This window comes from Crinia signifera, chromosome 6 (genome assembly GCF_055691185.1).
Source record: "Crinia signifera chromosome 6, ASM5569118v1, whole genome shotgun sequence".
Taxonomy (NCBI): Eukaryota; Metazoa; Chordata; class Amphibia; order Anura; family Myobatrachidae; genus Crinia; species Crinia signifera.
In genome coordinates this window covers 115,830,042-115,843,258 of record NC_139222.1, presented here as the reverse complement: position 1 = coordinate 115,843,258, position 13,217 = coordinate 115,830,042, and the positions used below count along the sequence as shown (strand labels likewise).

Sequence of the window (13,217 nt, the reverse complement as noted above, 5' to 3'; positions counted from 1 at the left end):
TTACATTTTTTTACACAAAAATGCAGTTCTGGCTCAAAATTTTTCATTTTCAGAAGGTATGAAGGAGAAAAAGCACCCCAAAATCTGTGCCCCAATTTCTCCCGAGTACGGCAATGCCTCACATGTGACCAAAAAATACCAGTTGGGTGCATGGCAGGACTCAGAAGGGAAGGAGTGATTTTTGGATTTTGCAGCACAGATTCTGGTGGAATGAATGGTGGGTGCTATGTTGCACCAATACAGTGGAACCCCCCCACAAGTGACCCCATTTTGCAAACTACACCCCTCAGGGAATTCATCTAGGGGTATAGTGTACATTTCAAACCCCCAGGGGTTTCACCAATTTTGATACAAGTGGGCAGTGAAAATGAAAAATTACATTTTTTTACACAAAAATGCAGTTCTGGCTCAAAATTTTTCATTTTCAGAAGGTATGAAGGAGAAAAAGCACCCCAAAATCTGTGCCCCAATTTCTCCCGAGTACGGCAATGCCTCATGTGTGACCAAAAAGTTGCAGGACTCAGAAGGGAAGGAGTGATATTTGGATTTTGCAGCACAAATTCTGGTGGAAAGATGGTGGGTGCTATGTCGCATTAGCAAGACCCCCAAAGCACCAATACAGTGGAACCTCCCCACAAGTGACCCCATTTTGCAAACTACACCCCTCAGGGAATTCATCTAGGGGTATAGTGTACATTTCAAACCCCCAGGGGTTTCACCAATTTTGATACAAGTGGGCAGTGAAAATGAAAAATTACATTTTTTTACACAAAAATGCAGTTCTGGCTCAAATTTTTTCATTTTCAGAAGGTATGAAGGAGAAAAAGCACCCCAAAATCTGTGCCCCAATTTCTCCCGAGTACGGCAATGCCTCATGTGTGACCAAAAAGTTGCAGGACTCAGAAGGGAAGGAGTGATATTTGGATTTTGCAGCACAAATTCTGGTGGAATGATGGTGGGTGCTATGTCGCATTAGCAAGACCCCCAAAGCACCAATACAGTGGAACCCCCCCACAAGTGACCCCATTTTGCAAACTACACCCCTCAGGGAATTCATCTAGGGGTATAGTGTACATTTCAAACCCCCAGGGGTTTCACCAATTTTGATACAAGTGGGCAGTGAAAATGAAAAATTACATTTTTTTACACAAAAATGCAGTTCTGGCTCAAAATTTTTCATTTTCAGAAGGTATGAAGGAGAAAAAGCACCCCAAAATCTGTGCCCCAATTTCTCCCGAGTACGGCAATGCCTCACATGTGACCAAAAAATACCAGTTGGGTGCATGGCAGGACTCAGAAGGGAAGGAGTGATTTTTGGATTTTGCGGCTCAGATTATGGTGGAATGAATGGTGGGTGGTATGTGGCATTAGCAAGACCCCCGAAGCACGGTGAAATTATGAACCTAATAATCCATAGATGTGTGGTATATTTTAAAACACTCCTTTATACATAGGCCGGGTTTGTCGGGGCAAGTGTCACACTGGAAAATAGTTTGCTTTCTTATTCCCTTTTTATAGCAAACTTTGCACCTTTTTTGTGTCCTGCCCTTTTTTCCAGTGGAGGGGATTTCATCAGGAAAATGCTGCCCTGGTACAATACGGGGGCCAGTACTAGAAGTACTGGGGCCCTCAGCCTGCTGGTTCCCAAATATTAGGCCCTTTATGACTTCCTCTTGAAAGTGCATAAATGTCCCCCTCTGGCCGGTAGAACGGAATAGCACGTAAGCGTTATACAGTGCCATCTGGATGATATACACGGCCAGCTTCTTGTACCAGATTTTTGTTTTCCGCAGGGCACTGTACGGCTTCAGTACCTGATCTGAAAGATCCACTCCGCCCATGTACCTATTGTAATCCAGGATACAATTAGGTTTTGAGGTGTGGGTACTGGTACCTCGTACAGGGACGGAGGTGGTACTGTCTCCGTGAATTGTTGTCAGTATAAGGACATCCCTCTTGTCCTTATATTTGACCAACAACATATTTTCGGTGCATATTCCCCTGCTTTCACCCCTTCTCATTACTTGGGCAATGTGCGTTTTTGGGAGGCCTCTTTGGTTCTTGCGCACAGTACAGCAAGCTGCTGTACCTCTTGAACCAAGGGCCTTAAACAGGGGGATGCTGGTGTAAAAGTTATCCACATAGAGGTGATAACCTTTATCCAGGAAGGGGTGCACTAAATCCCAGACAATTTTTCCACTAACACCTACGAGGGAGGGGGGGCATTCTGGCGGTTCAATTCTTGAATCCTTCCCTTCATATACCCTAAACCTGTGGGTGTACCCTGAGGTGCTTTCACACAACTTATACATTTTTATGCCATACCTTGCCCTCTTACTGGGAAGGTACTGGCGGAATTTAACCCTTCCTTTAAAATGTATAAGGGACTCGTCTATGCAAATGAATTTATCTGGGATGTACATCTCTTCAAATTTGGCACTGAAATGATCAATGACCGGCCTGACTTTGAATAGCCGGTCAAAGGTGGGATCATCTCTGGGTGGGCACTGTGCATTATCGTTGTAATGCAAAAATTTAAGGATCGTCTCAAATCGAGCCCGGGGCATGGCCATACGGTAAAATGGGGTGCTGTACAGAACATCTGTACTCCAATATTGCCTAATTTCTGGCTTTTTTACTATGCCCATATGAAACACCAGACCCCAAAACGTCATCATCTCTACTGCATCTACAGGGGTCCACCTAGCAAATGATGACGTGGGGTTTTGAGCAATAAACTGCTGGGCATATAAATTAGTTTGGTCCACCATTAAATTTATAAAATCATCAGAGAAAAATAATTTGAAAAAGTCAATTTCTCTGAGACCTGTGGAATCAAATTGGATTCCTGGCATGGCCAAAAACTCAGGAACCTGGGGCTCAAAATTGTCTGGTGGTGGGGTCCATACGAGATCAATTATTGGGGGGGGGGTCTCAGCTGCTCTACGGGGGCGTCTTTGAGGGGGTCCCTCATCACCAGAGGAGGAAGAGGAGCTTAAGGCGAATCCTTCAAATTCCCCGCTTGCATCACTGGCTGTGTCAGAGTCAGAAGCAAGCAGGGCATATGCCTCCTCCGCTGAATACATTCTTCTGGATGACTGGGATGACATTTGGGATGACATTTGGGATGCCATTTTTATTTTTGTGTTACTGGTAGTGAAATGTTTCAACACGTGTATAGTGTAGGGGGGGGTACAAACTTTATTTCAACCCGGGGGGTATGTAGTGTGTAGTGTGTATGTAGTGTGCAGAAAAAAAAAATACTTTATACAAAAAAAAAAAATGGAGGGGTTAAAAAAAAAAAAAAATTGAAGGGGTTAAAAAAAAAAATTGAAGGGGTTAAAAAAAAAAAAAAAGTCCTGCGCCAAAAATTGAGCACAGATGTTGGTCAGTAACGTCCGTCACTGAACAGCGCTGAAAGGCAACAGGAATTTGATCAAAAAAAAAAAAAAAAATAGATCAACCCTGTGCCGAAAAAGATGATCAGTGATGTACGTCACTGATCCGCGCACAGCGGCCACAGGACACCCACAAAATCACAGTGTGTGTAAAAAAAAAAATTAAAAAAAGACCCCACAGCACACACAAAAAAAAAAAAAGGTGATCAGTGATGCGACACTGATTACCAGTGAGGGGCAGCAGGTGCAACTGACAGTGCAACTGGCAGGTATATATATATAAAAAAAAAAAAAACCCTCTGCACCCCTAAAAAGTTGCTGATCACCTCAGATATAGTGATCAGCACAAAAGGCGGGGGCAGCAGACACAAAATGTAGCACTCTCTATCACTCTCTGTCGCTATCTCTCTCTATCTCTCTATCTCTCACTATCTAACACTCTATGACACTGCAGCAGCAGCAGTGACAGGTATATATATATATAAAAATACCCTGCGCCCCCAAAAAGTTGCTGATCAGTTAATTTATACTGATCAGCACAAAAGGGGGGGCAGCAGTCAGTTATATAAAAAATATATAGCACAATCTGTCACTATCTCTATCTCTCTCTATCTCTCTCTATCTCTCTCTATCTATCTATAACTATCACACTGCAGCAGCACAAAATATAGCACTCTCTGTCACTAGGCCTCTCTATCTCTCTCTCTCTATCTCTCTCTATCTCTCTCTATCTCTCTCTATCTCTCTCTATCTCTCTCTATCTCTCTCTCTATAACTATGGCCCTTATTCAGATCTGTGCGGCCGGAGCCGCACACGGTGCTCCGGCCGCACAAACCAATCCCCGCCCACGATACGGATCGCCACGGCCGTCCGTACACGGACGGCTGGCGATCCGCAAGAAAATGGTGGGGCGTACGCCTCCACCATGGTGGGAGCTGCCCCCTGCATTCGATGGTCGGCGACCATCGAAGGCAGGGCCGCACGCCCCACCAGGTCCCGCAAGCTGAGACCACACGGACAATCGTCCGTGTGATAGCTTGTATGGGGGCTGAGAGCTGACATCCGGCGACGTCAGCTTCCCGCCCCCATCACTGGCGTCATACCCTCATTAGCATGCATACGCCCCGCGTTTGCATGGGAACGCCCATGAAACGCGGGGCGTATGCATAGGGAAATGAGGGTATGAAGCCCCTCACGCCCCTATACGCCCCCTTTGCGGCGGACGAACTACGTCTGCGGCGAATTGGGCTGCACATGCGCAGATTGACCTCTGCGCATGTGCAGACTGAAAACATCGGCGGTACGGCCGCACGCGGGCCGTACCGCACGATTCAGAATAAGGGCCTATATCACACTGCAGCAGCACAAAATACAGCACTCTCTGACACTATCTGACACTATCTCTCTCTATCTCTCTCTATCTAACTAACGCTATTACACTGCAGCAGCACAAGTTCACAGGAAGTCACAAGTAACAGGATCCAGGAAGCATCCAGCACACTACAAGCACAGATGAAGCAGCCAAGATATTTGCAAGGATCAGGTAAGTATTTTGCAAGGTTCTGGTCAGTATATCGCGGCAGATTGGCACGGTGACCGCACTGCACGCAATTCCAGACCGGAATGGCGTCTGCAGTGCAGTCACCGTTAGTTTAAACCCCCCTCCATGGCTGTGATTGGTCCGTCGGTCCGACGGACCAATCACGGCCTTTGGGGGCGGGCGGGGTGAGGTGGGGTGACACCAGTGTCACCCTTACACCCCGCGGTGATTGGTGCTGTACTTTACAGCACCAATCACCTCCGATCGCGTGTCACCGGCGAACGTTATTCGCCGGTGACACAGAAAACGCTGTAATTGGCTGTTCACACTGAACAGCCAATCACAGCGATCGCCGACGGGGGGGCGGCATCGCAGCCCCCCCTGGGCATGCACGGACATGTCTGCTGTCAGGGACAGCAGACATGTTGAAACTGTCACCGCGTCTATAGACGCGGTGACAGTTAAATGCCATGACGTACATTTACGCCATGTGTCGGGAAGTACTTCCCGACCATGACGTAAATGTACGTCAATTGTCGGGAAGGGGTTAAGGAATGTTTGACTAGACATCACAACATGCCGTCTTCACAAGTTTCATTCCTGACTTACAAGCAAACTTTAATAAAGGATAACCCCAATATATGGCTTGATCATCCAATATCTCCACATTTGCTGAAAGTATTAGTTCTGGAAGTCTTACACCTCTTGGTTCTGCGCCTAGCAATGTTGGATGCCATGTTAGCTGATTTTACATTATTGGTTGATGGGTATTTAAATACATATAGCCAAGGAGCAATGGATGATTTGGGCAGCACTGAGATCTGCTCTGAGCTTCCAAACGAACTTCAGCAACTTTGTGTTTTCCAGCAAGTTAGGCGAAAAAGGCTGTAGCGTCAGTTCACTGTCTAAGTACAGAATCAAAATACATCAATATTAAAAATAATAATAAAGACTACAAACATCTAGCGGTGCGTGGGCAGATGTTTGTAGTCTTTATTATTTTTCATATTGATGTATTTTGATTCTGTACTTAGACAGTGAACTGACGCTACAGCCTTTTTTAAGGCGCTCACGTTTGAGTGTGTCAGTCCAATTGGAGGCGGCTCCACTGGACTTGTGCTACCAGATACTTAGGCGGTGCAGCGATACAATTTCTGCCACTGGGAGTCTGCACTATCAAATTACAGAGTGTTTCCACGCTTGATAGTGTACCCATGCACTAAAGGCAACCTATACCAGACGGTTGTGGGCAAGCTGCACCGTCCCAGCACACTAATCCTAAGGGGGTTGCAGCGTTCAAAGGATCCTCCTTTATTGGAGTTAACAGTGATCTGTTACACACACACTGTCCAATTATTGCAGTGTGTGCTGATCCGTATCCAATGCCACCCCCAGGCTATAGGTCCACTCATTTATTATATGAGCAAGCGTCAATGAGAGCCTAATATTAAAGAGGTTTTCATGTAACCCGCTCTCATAAAAGTACCCTGGCCTGTCAGAACAGACTTTTTCTTCTGTACAGACCGGGAACACACTGTTCTTGAAACACAAATCATTTGAATAAAGCTCCTGCAACATCTGCCCACCACCTTGGTTTTAAAATTGTGTGAACCCCACCCTTGTTTGTTGTTACATGTTTAAATTTTATCTCGCAGTTCTTAGATAAATAAATAATAAAGGTTAAGTTTTATTCCCCTTTCTGGTGCACCTACAAAGGACATTTCTTTTCTTCTTTTTGATTCTGCAAATCCCATATGTCTAATGGTAGCACACCCCCATAAAAGTTATTCAGTATACTGAAATACAATAACCTACTCTAGGGGGTCCACCCAATTGTGTCTTGTGCGACCAACAAAACCTCTCTTGTCTTCTACTTTGAAAAATATTATGCTGGTGGCACAGGAGTGTAGTGTACCCCTAAACCACACACACGGCAGGGACAGAAACAATTAAAGGGATTATTAATAACCCCTTTATTTGAACAATATTATGTGGCCTGCAAAGGAGAGTAGTTTACCCTTATGCCCCTTTCAGACCGCACTTTTAAAACGGTAAATTGCCGTTTTTTTACCGTTTTAAAACGGTAATGTGTGCGGTCTGAAAGGTCCAGTCCCACTTAACCGGTTAGAAAATGCCGTTTTTTCTAACCGGTTAAAATGCAGGGTCCTACCCGTTTCTGAACCGGTATTTTAGCGCAAAAATCGGCTCAGAAACGGTATTTAGGACCCAGCCAATGAGCTGGGTCCTAAATTTAGCACAGTGAATACTTAATGAGCGCTCATTAAGTATTCACAGCACTGGAGCCCCCCCCCGCGCGTGTCGACACCCCCCGCGCGCGTGTCGACGCCCCCCGCGTGTCGACCCCCCCGCGCGTGTCGGCGCCCCCCCCGTGTCGACTTACCCCGTGCCGGTATCTCCGTTGTGGTTCCCGGCACTGCAGCTCAGTATGCTCGGAAAGCACTTATGAAAAAAGTGTCTTTCAGAAAATGGCTGCCCCCCATACGGAAGACAGTTTTTTTAAACAGGGTTTCCTATGGGGCAGCCATTTTCTGGAAGACACTTTTTTCATAAGTGCTTTCCGAGCATACTGAGCTGCAGTCCACAACGGAGGTACCGGCACGGGGTAAGTCGACACGGGGGGGGGGGGCGCCGACACGCGGGGTGGGGGGGCGTCGACACGCGCGGGGGGCGTCGACATGCGCGGGGGGCGTCGACATGCGCGGGGGGCGTCGACATGCTCTCGGTCGACACGCGAGGGGGGGGGGGGAGCTGCACGGAGGGGAGGGCTGAAGGCTGCACTGGCTTTGACCCTGTATTTGGAAAGTTTCCAAAAACGGGTCTGCCAGTGTCAAAAAATCGGCACTTAAACGGTAATATACCGTTTAAGTGCTGCGGTGTGAAAGGGGTTTTATCTGGCAGACCCGTTTTTGGAAACGTTTCCAAATACAGGGTCAAAGCCAGTTATGCGGTCTGAAAGCAGCATTATACACACGGAAGTACCGGTAACAGAAAAAATTAAAAGGATTAATAATAAAATAACCCCTTTATTTGAAAAATATTATGCAGGCTGCACAGGAGAGTAGTGTACCCTTACACACACACACACAGCAGCGACAGAAAAAAAATCAGAAAAACACATCTTTATTTTTTTTAATACAGTGTACACTGTACTGTCACAAGTTATACAGCTGTCGGCTGTACCACTGGAACTTAATGTCAGTGCCACTGGACTTAGGGCCTTATTCTGATTGACTTGCAAGGCTGCGAAATTCGCATTGTAACTTTCACAATGCGCATGTGCGGCGACCTCACACCGCTCACGGACGGGTCTCTCCGTGTGAAAAAAACTGTCACGGTCATTGTGGGCGGCATGTGGGCGTTTTTATGGGAGCGGCCGGAATAATGAGGAAAACTGGGCGTAAACATGGGCGTACACGGGGGTGTGCACACAAAATGCATGGTGCCACAACCGCCTCGATCGGCGAATGCACCGTGCATTTTGGCCCAAAAACAGGCGGATGCCAAAGAGTGCTCCAGACCACCCCTAGAGATACCGCATGAGAGCGGACGCCTGGGTCTGCTAATTAATGCTGATTACTAGTCAAACACATACACCTGATTGTAATAAGCAATGCTGCAGGCTATTAAGTGAAAACCATTATTTCACTACCTGCAAGCCACACACAGCCCTCAAACACATTGGAAGCATATCTTTCTACACTTCTCAACATGTAAAGGTTGGTTTAATTTTAGCTAATATTCATTCTAATACCTGGTTAAATATGTCCAGGTAGTTATTTTATAATCATCTAATCCCATTCAGAAAGTGTTTTTTTCTACTTTAAAAAGCAGGACACTCAATTCACAGGAGTCGACATGTGTCAACTTTTTCACTGTAACACAAACATACCAGTTTTTTATTATGAAAAAGACACATAAACCACGTCTAAGAGCAACAAGGATGTTTTTGGACTCAATTTCTACTTGCAATGGTGGAGCAATGTCCTAAGGCCATGGCCACTATTTTGCACGCAATCTGTATTTATTTCCCCAAGAACATACATTATGCACTTTCATATCTGCTATGAACTTTATGTAGCACACTCTGTATGTAAGATGCCACCAAGAACATTATTGCAATCACATATTTTTAACAAAGGATCCCAACATCTGCCTATCACACTCTAAAGTCTTATTTTGAACAATATTAAAACATGTTTGCATGTGGCGTACGCTCAGATATATACGGAAGGTATCGGTGGGAAAACGGACGAGATCCGTCCGTGCACTGTGGCGTACGCTCTGATGTACGCCAGGTATCGGTGGCTAAGAGGGAGATCTGTCCTTGCACGGTGGCATACTCTCAAGTGAACGCCACTCTCCATTGTCGTGTTTTTGACCGTCCGTGTGCGGCTGTTCTGTGGGCGGACTTACGCTCACCGTGAGCGTACGGAAAACGCACGGTGTGACAGACCGTACGTACGTTTCACCGTACCAAACAGAATAACCCCTAAGACCGGAGTGAAGATGGCAACCGCCCGCCTGCCACTTTATAGGGTTCAGATCATGCAAGATCCAACAGCGGGATCTCACGAGCTCTGGAAACACACGCTCCGATCCTGGTCAGGAATTCCCGAACAGGCTGGGGAGTGGGCTCGGATTGGTGGTGTTCAGGTGTGCTCGGATTCCCTCAATCCAAACCCTCTCATCTCTAGTAATAATAGTCTATATTTGACACACAACTCAGAACAATCTGTATTGTCAGCACTATATTACAGAGGCTAGTAAGTTAAAAACATGTCTTTCTAGTCTAGAACAACCCCCTCCCTTTCAGCACCTGAGGGGCATTACTACTTTGATTAAGCAGCTTTCAGGTTGTTTTAAGTTAAAGAATGCTTCAACTGCATGACCTTGAAATATATTTTATACGCATTTTGTGTATAGTATGAAAAAAAAAAAAAAAATATATATATATATATATATGCACTTCAGTTCAGTAATCGGCAGCTTCCCGTGTTCTCTAGATTCATATATATATATATATATATATATATATATATATATATATATATATATATAACCAACAAAATTTCTCAGGCCGCGCTAGGTGTGATATCCAAAGGCAGTAACACTAGGCCCCCTACTAGTGGGGCTCACCAATCCCAATATACCCACAATAGTGTTACTCGGCGCCCTATGGCGTAACTACTGTAAGGCAGCCCCAGCAGCTGCTTGGGGGAGCAAGCAGCAGCAGGGTCTGTGTGGGCGCCGGCACCCGCTCGACGCACTGACATGCTGCTGCCTGCCGCTGCCCACTGACTGAGCATTGGAGGCGAGTCAGCCGCAGCGCAGGTGGGGCCATGGCAGAGATGATAAATTCCCCCACTGATTCAATTGACTATACATAGAGCCGACTATTGGCTACTGTGTACAGGATGGTAGGCGGATGGGCGTGCTAGGGCGGCCTGGGATGTGTTGGAGCCAAGGGAAGCATCAGTGTCTGCTGGTCTCTCTTCCTCTACCCTGCTTCAGCTTCTCCGTTATGTGTGTGACGTCATCACGTCACACGCTGGGGAAACATGCTGGAGAGGAGCCTGGAGGGGGGGGGGGCACCACAAACTTTTTGGCAGGGGGAGCAAAATTTATAGTTATGCCACTGGATAAATAAATAAATAAATATATATATATAAAGATCTGACATATATATATATATATATATATATATATATATATATATATATAGTGGACTCCGCACTCAAGACCTTCCGTGTTCCTTTATTGGGGTACTCCCCTAAGGTGCCACAATGTAGGGTACGATACTCCAATGAGGGCACTCACCACAGTCTCAAAATGACTTGTTTAATAAGGGTATTCTGACTCTGGAACTGTGTGGATGCCTATTGATGTCTTGTCCTGAGAAAGGCCACCTGGTGGCCGAAACATAGACTACATGCTGTACAAAGTGGTAAAGTACCCTTATTGAAACAAGTCATCTTGAGACTGTGGTGAGTGCCCTCATTGGAGTATTGTACCCTACATTGCTATATATATATATATATATATATATATATATATATATATATATATATATATATATATATATATATATATATATGCTAGTAGGCAGCACACCTGGTAAATGGATAGGTGTCTGCTGGTGCCTTCCAAAATAACCCAACTGGGTCAGTAAATAGTAGGTAGTGCACGGCGGCACTCAGCAAATAGAAAGGATAACACAACGCAGGTAAATGTCCAAACGTTTTCGATGTATTAAAGTCACATCTTCATCAGGAACAACAATAGTGATAAATGAACATACCTTATAACCCCACCAGATCACACGTGAAACACCCACGGGTTAGCCAGCCTGAACAGACGCGCCCACTGATGACTTCATCATGTCGTGCCGGTTACCATGGTTACAGGAAAAAACTGAAAAAAACTGAACAAAGTGACATGTGCCTTTAAGTAAACAAGAAATCATAAGTACATATATATATATATATATATATATATATATACACAACCCAATAGTGGTATGGCACCTATAATATATAATTTAAACAATAAAATTCAAGTAAGAAAGTCCACAATTTTCAGTGAAGTAAACAAAGACGTTGTTCTTCCAAAGGGCGTATTTATTTGTTTCTTCGGATGTTGGTACAGAATATAAAAGTTGATCCTCAATCAAGGGTACATAGCAAAAACCCAACGCATTTCATCAATAATGACTTCATCAGGGGAACAAAAACGTATCTTCCATCGAAAAAAGGTTTACTTATATTTATATTAGAAATCCAAAACGTGGAGAGGGTATTTTTTTATAAGTAACCCCAATATTGAATTCTTGAGTTTGGGTTATACAAGATAAGGTTTCCTTTAAAGGATATAATTGCCAATAAGACTAGAGCAGTGTCATTCCTCCAGTCTGATGAGAACCATAGAATCACCAGAGGGATAAGGAGTGATACTAAATCCTCCAAAACAATAGATTTTGTAAAAATCACCAAGAAAAAGTATATATTTATGCCAATTTCTTCCAGGTAAAAGGCCTCAGACAACTATTACGGACAAGGCCTTCGATCAGGTAAACGAGATTTATGAAAAGCCTACTAGAACATCCACTCAGATACGCACAATCATCTACAACAGAGCACCCCACATACATCAAGTATCTGGGGGTTTCCTCCCGAAACACCTTACATCAGTTTGCTCTCTAAACTTTAACCCGAAAACTACCAAACTCAGACACATACTCTCCTCATGGTCTTCCAAAGGCATATCATGGTTAAGGAGGATCAATGTAATAAAAATGAATGTTTTACCCTGCATCCTCTATCTGCTACAGGCATTACCGGTCCTAATACCAGGGGGGTTGATTTATAGAACGTCACCGAATGGTCTGAAATTTTGTGTGGAGTTGAAGATCTCCCCGATTCAGACATGACTACTTATATAGAAGGAAGCACGTGGGAGGCTTTCAACTCCCCCATTTTTAAACTTATTATGATGCTATTATGAAGTAGAATTTACGAATGGGCCAATCCAAAAACAGCAAAACAATGGGTGATTATGCCATGGCTACCTCACATACCCAATATCTGACACCCAACCATAGGTCCAACCCTTGGGATATTGAAACGAAACAGAATTAAGAAATACATCTCGTCAACATACTCCCCTATGACACCACTATTTGATAATCCGAAGTTCATGCCAGGAGACTCCAAAATGGCTTTCAAGTCATGGTATGAGGCGGGTATCTTGAGAATAGGTCAATGATACAATTCTTCGGGTGTGTTGCCATTCCCAGATGTCCAATCTAAATGCCACCTCTCCAATAGGGAAATCTGGAGATACCTTCAAGTTAAACACTTCCTTCAGTCTAAGGAAGTGAGGTTGGCAGGCTCTAGAGACTTAACACTCTTTGAACAACTAGTTTGTTCACAGAGCATGTCAACACATCTTACATCACACATATACAAATATTTAATTGAAAATCATTTCTCCATTTTACCAAAATTTACCACAAACTTGGACAGTGGCTTGAATTTGACACAGTGAGCCACAGTGGAATGTTGGTATTGCTGATAAACATGTCCACAACAAGTTTATTGTTAAAATGTTTATTGGGAACTATAGTCAAATTTAATGCTATCCATTAAGTCATATTTTTGTTTTATACTTGATTACAATACTTTCTCTTATGTGACGGATGAGATTGCATAAGATTGAGCTTTTCAAAAACGAAAAGAAAAATGTTCCCATTGTTGTAACC

General features: G+C 44.4%; 1 protein-coding gene across 1 annotated transcript in view; it reads right to left on the bottom strand.

The window, feature by feature from the left end:
* ODAD4 (outer dynein arm docking complex subunit 4) overlaps positions 1-11,383 on the bottom strand; it is a 41,667-nt gene extending 30,284 nt beyond the window's left edge. Inside the window, exon 1 of the mRNA XM_083146870.1 lies at positions 11,259-11,383. The gene's annotated coding sequence lies outside the window, so the exon portion shown is untranslated. The remainder of the gene's footprint in view (positions 1-11,258) is intronic.
* Positions 11,384-13,217: the final 1,834 nt, after the last annotated feature.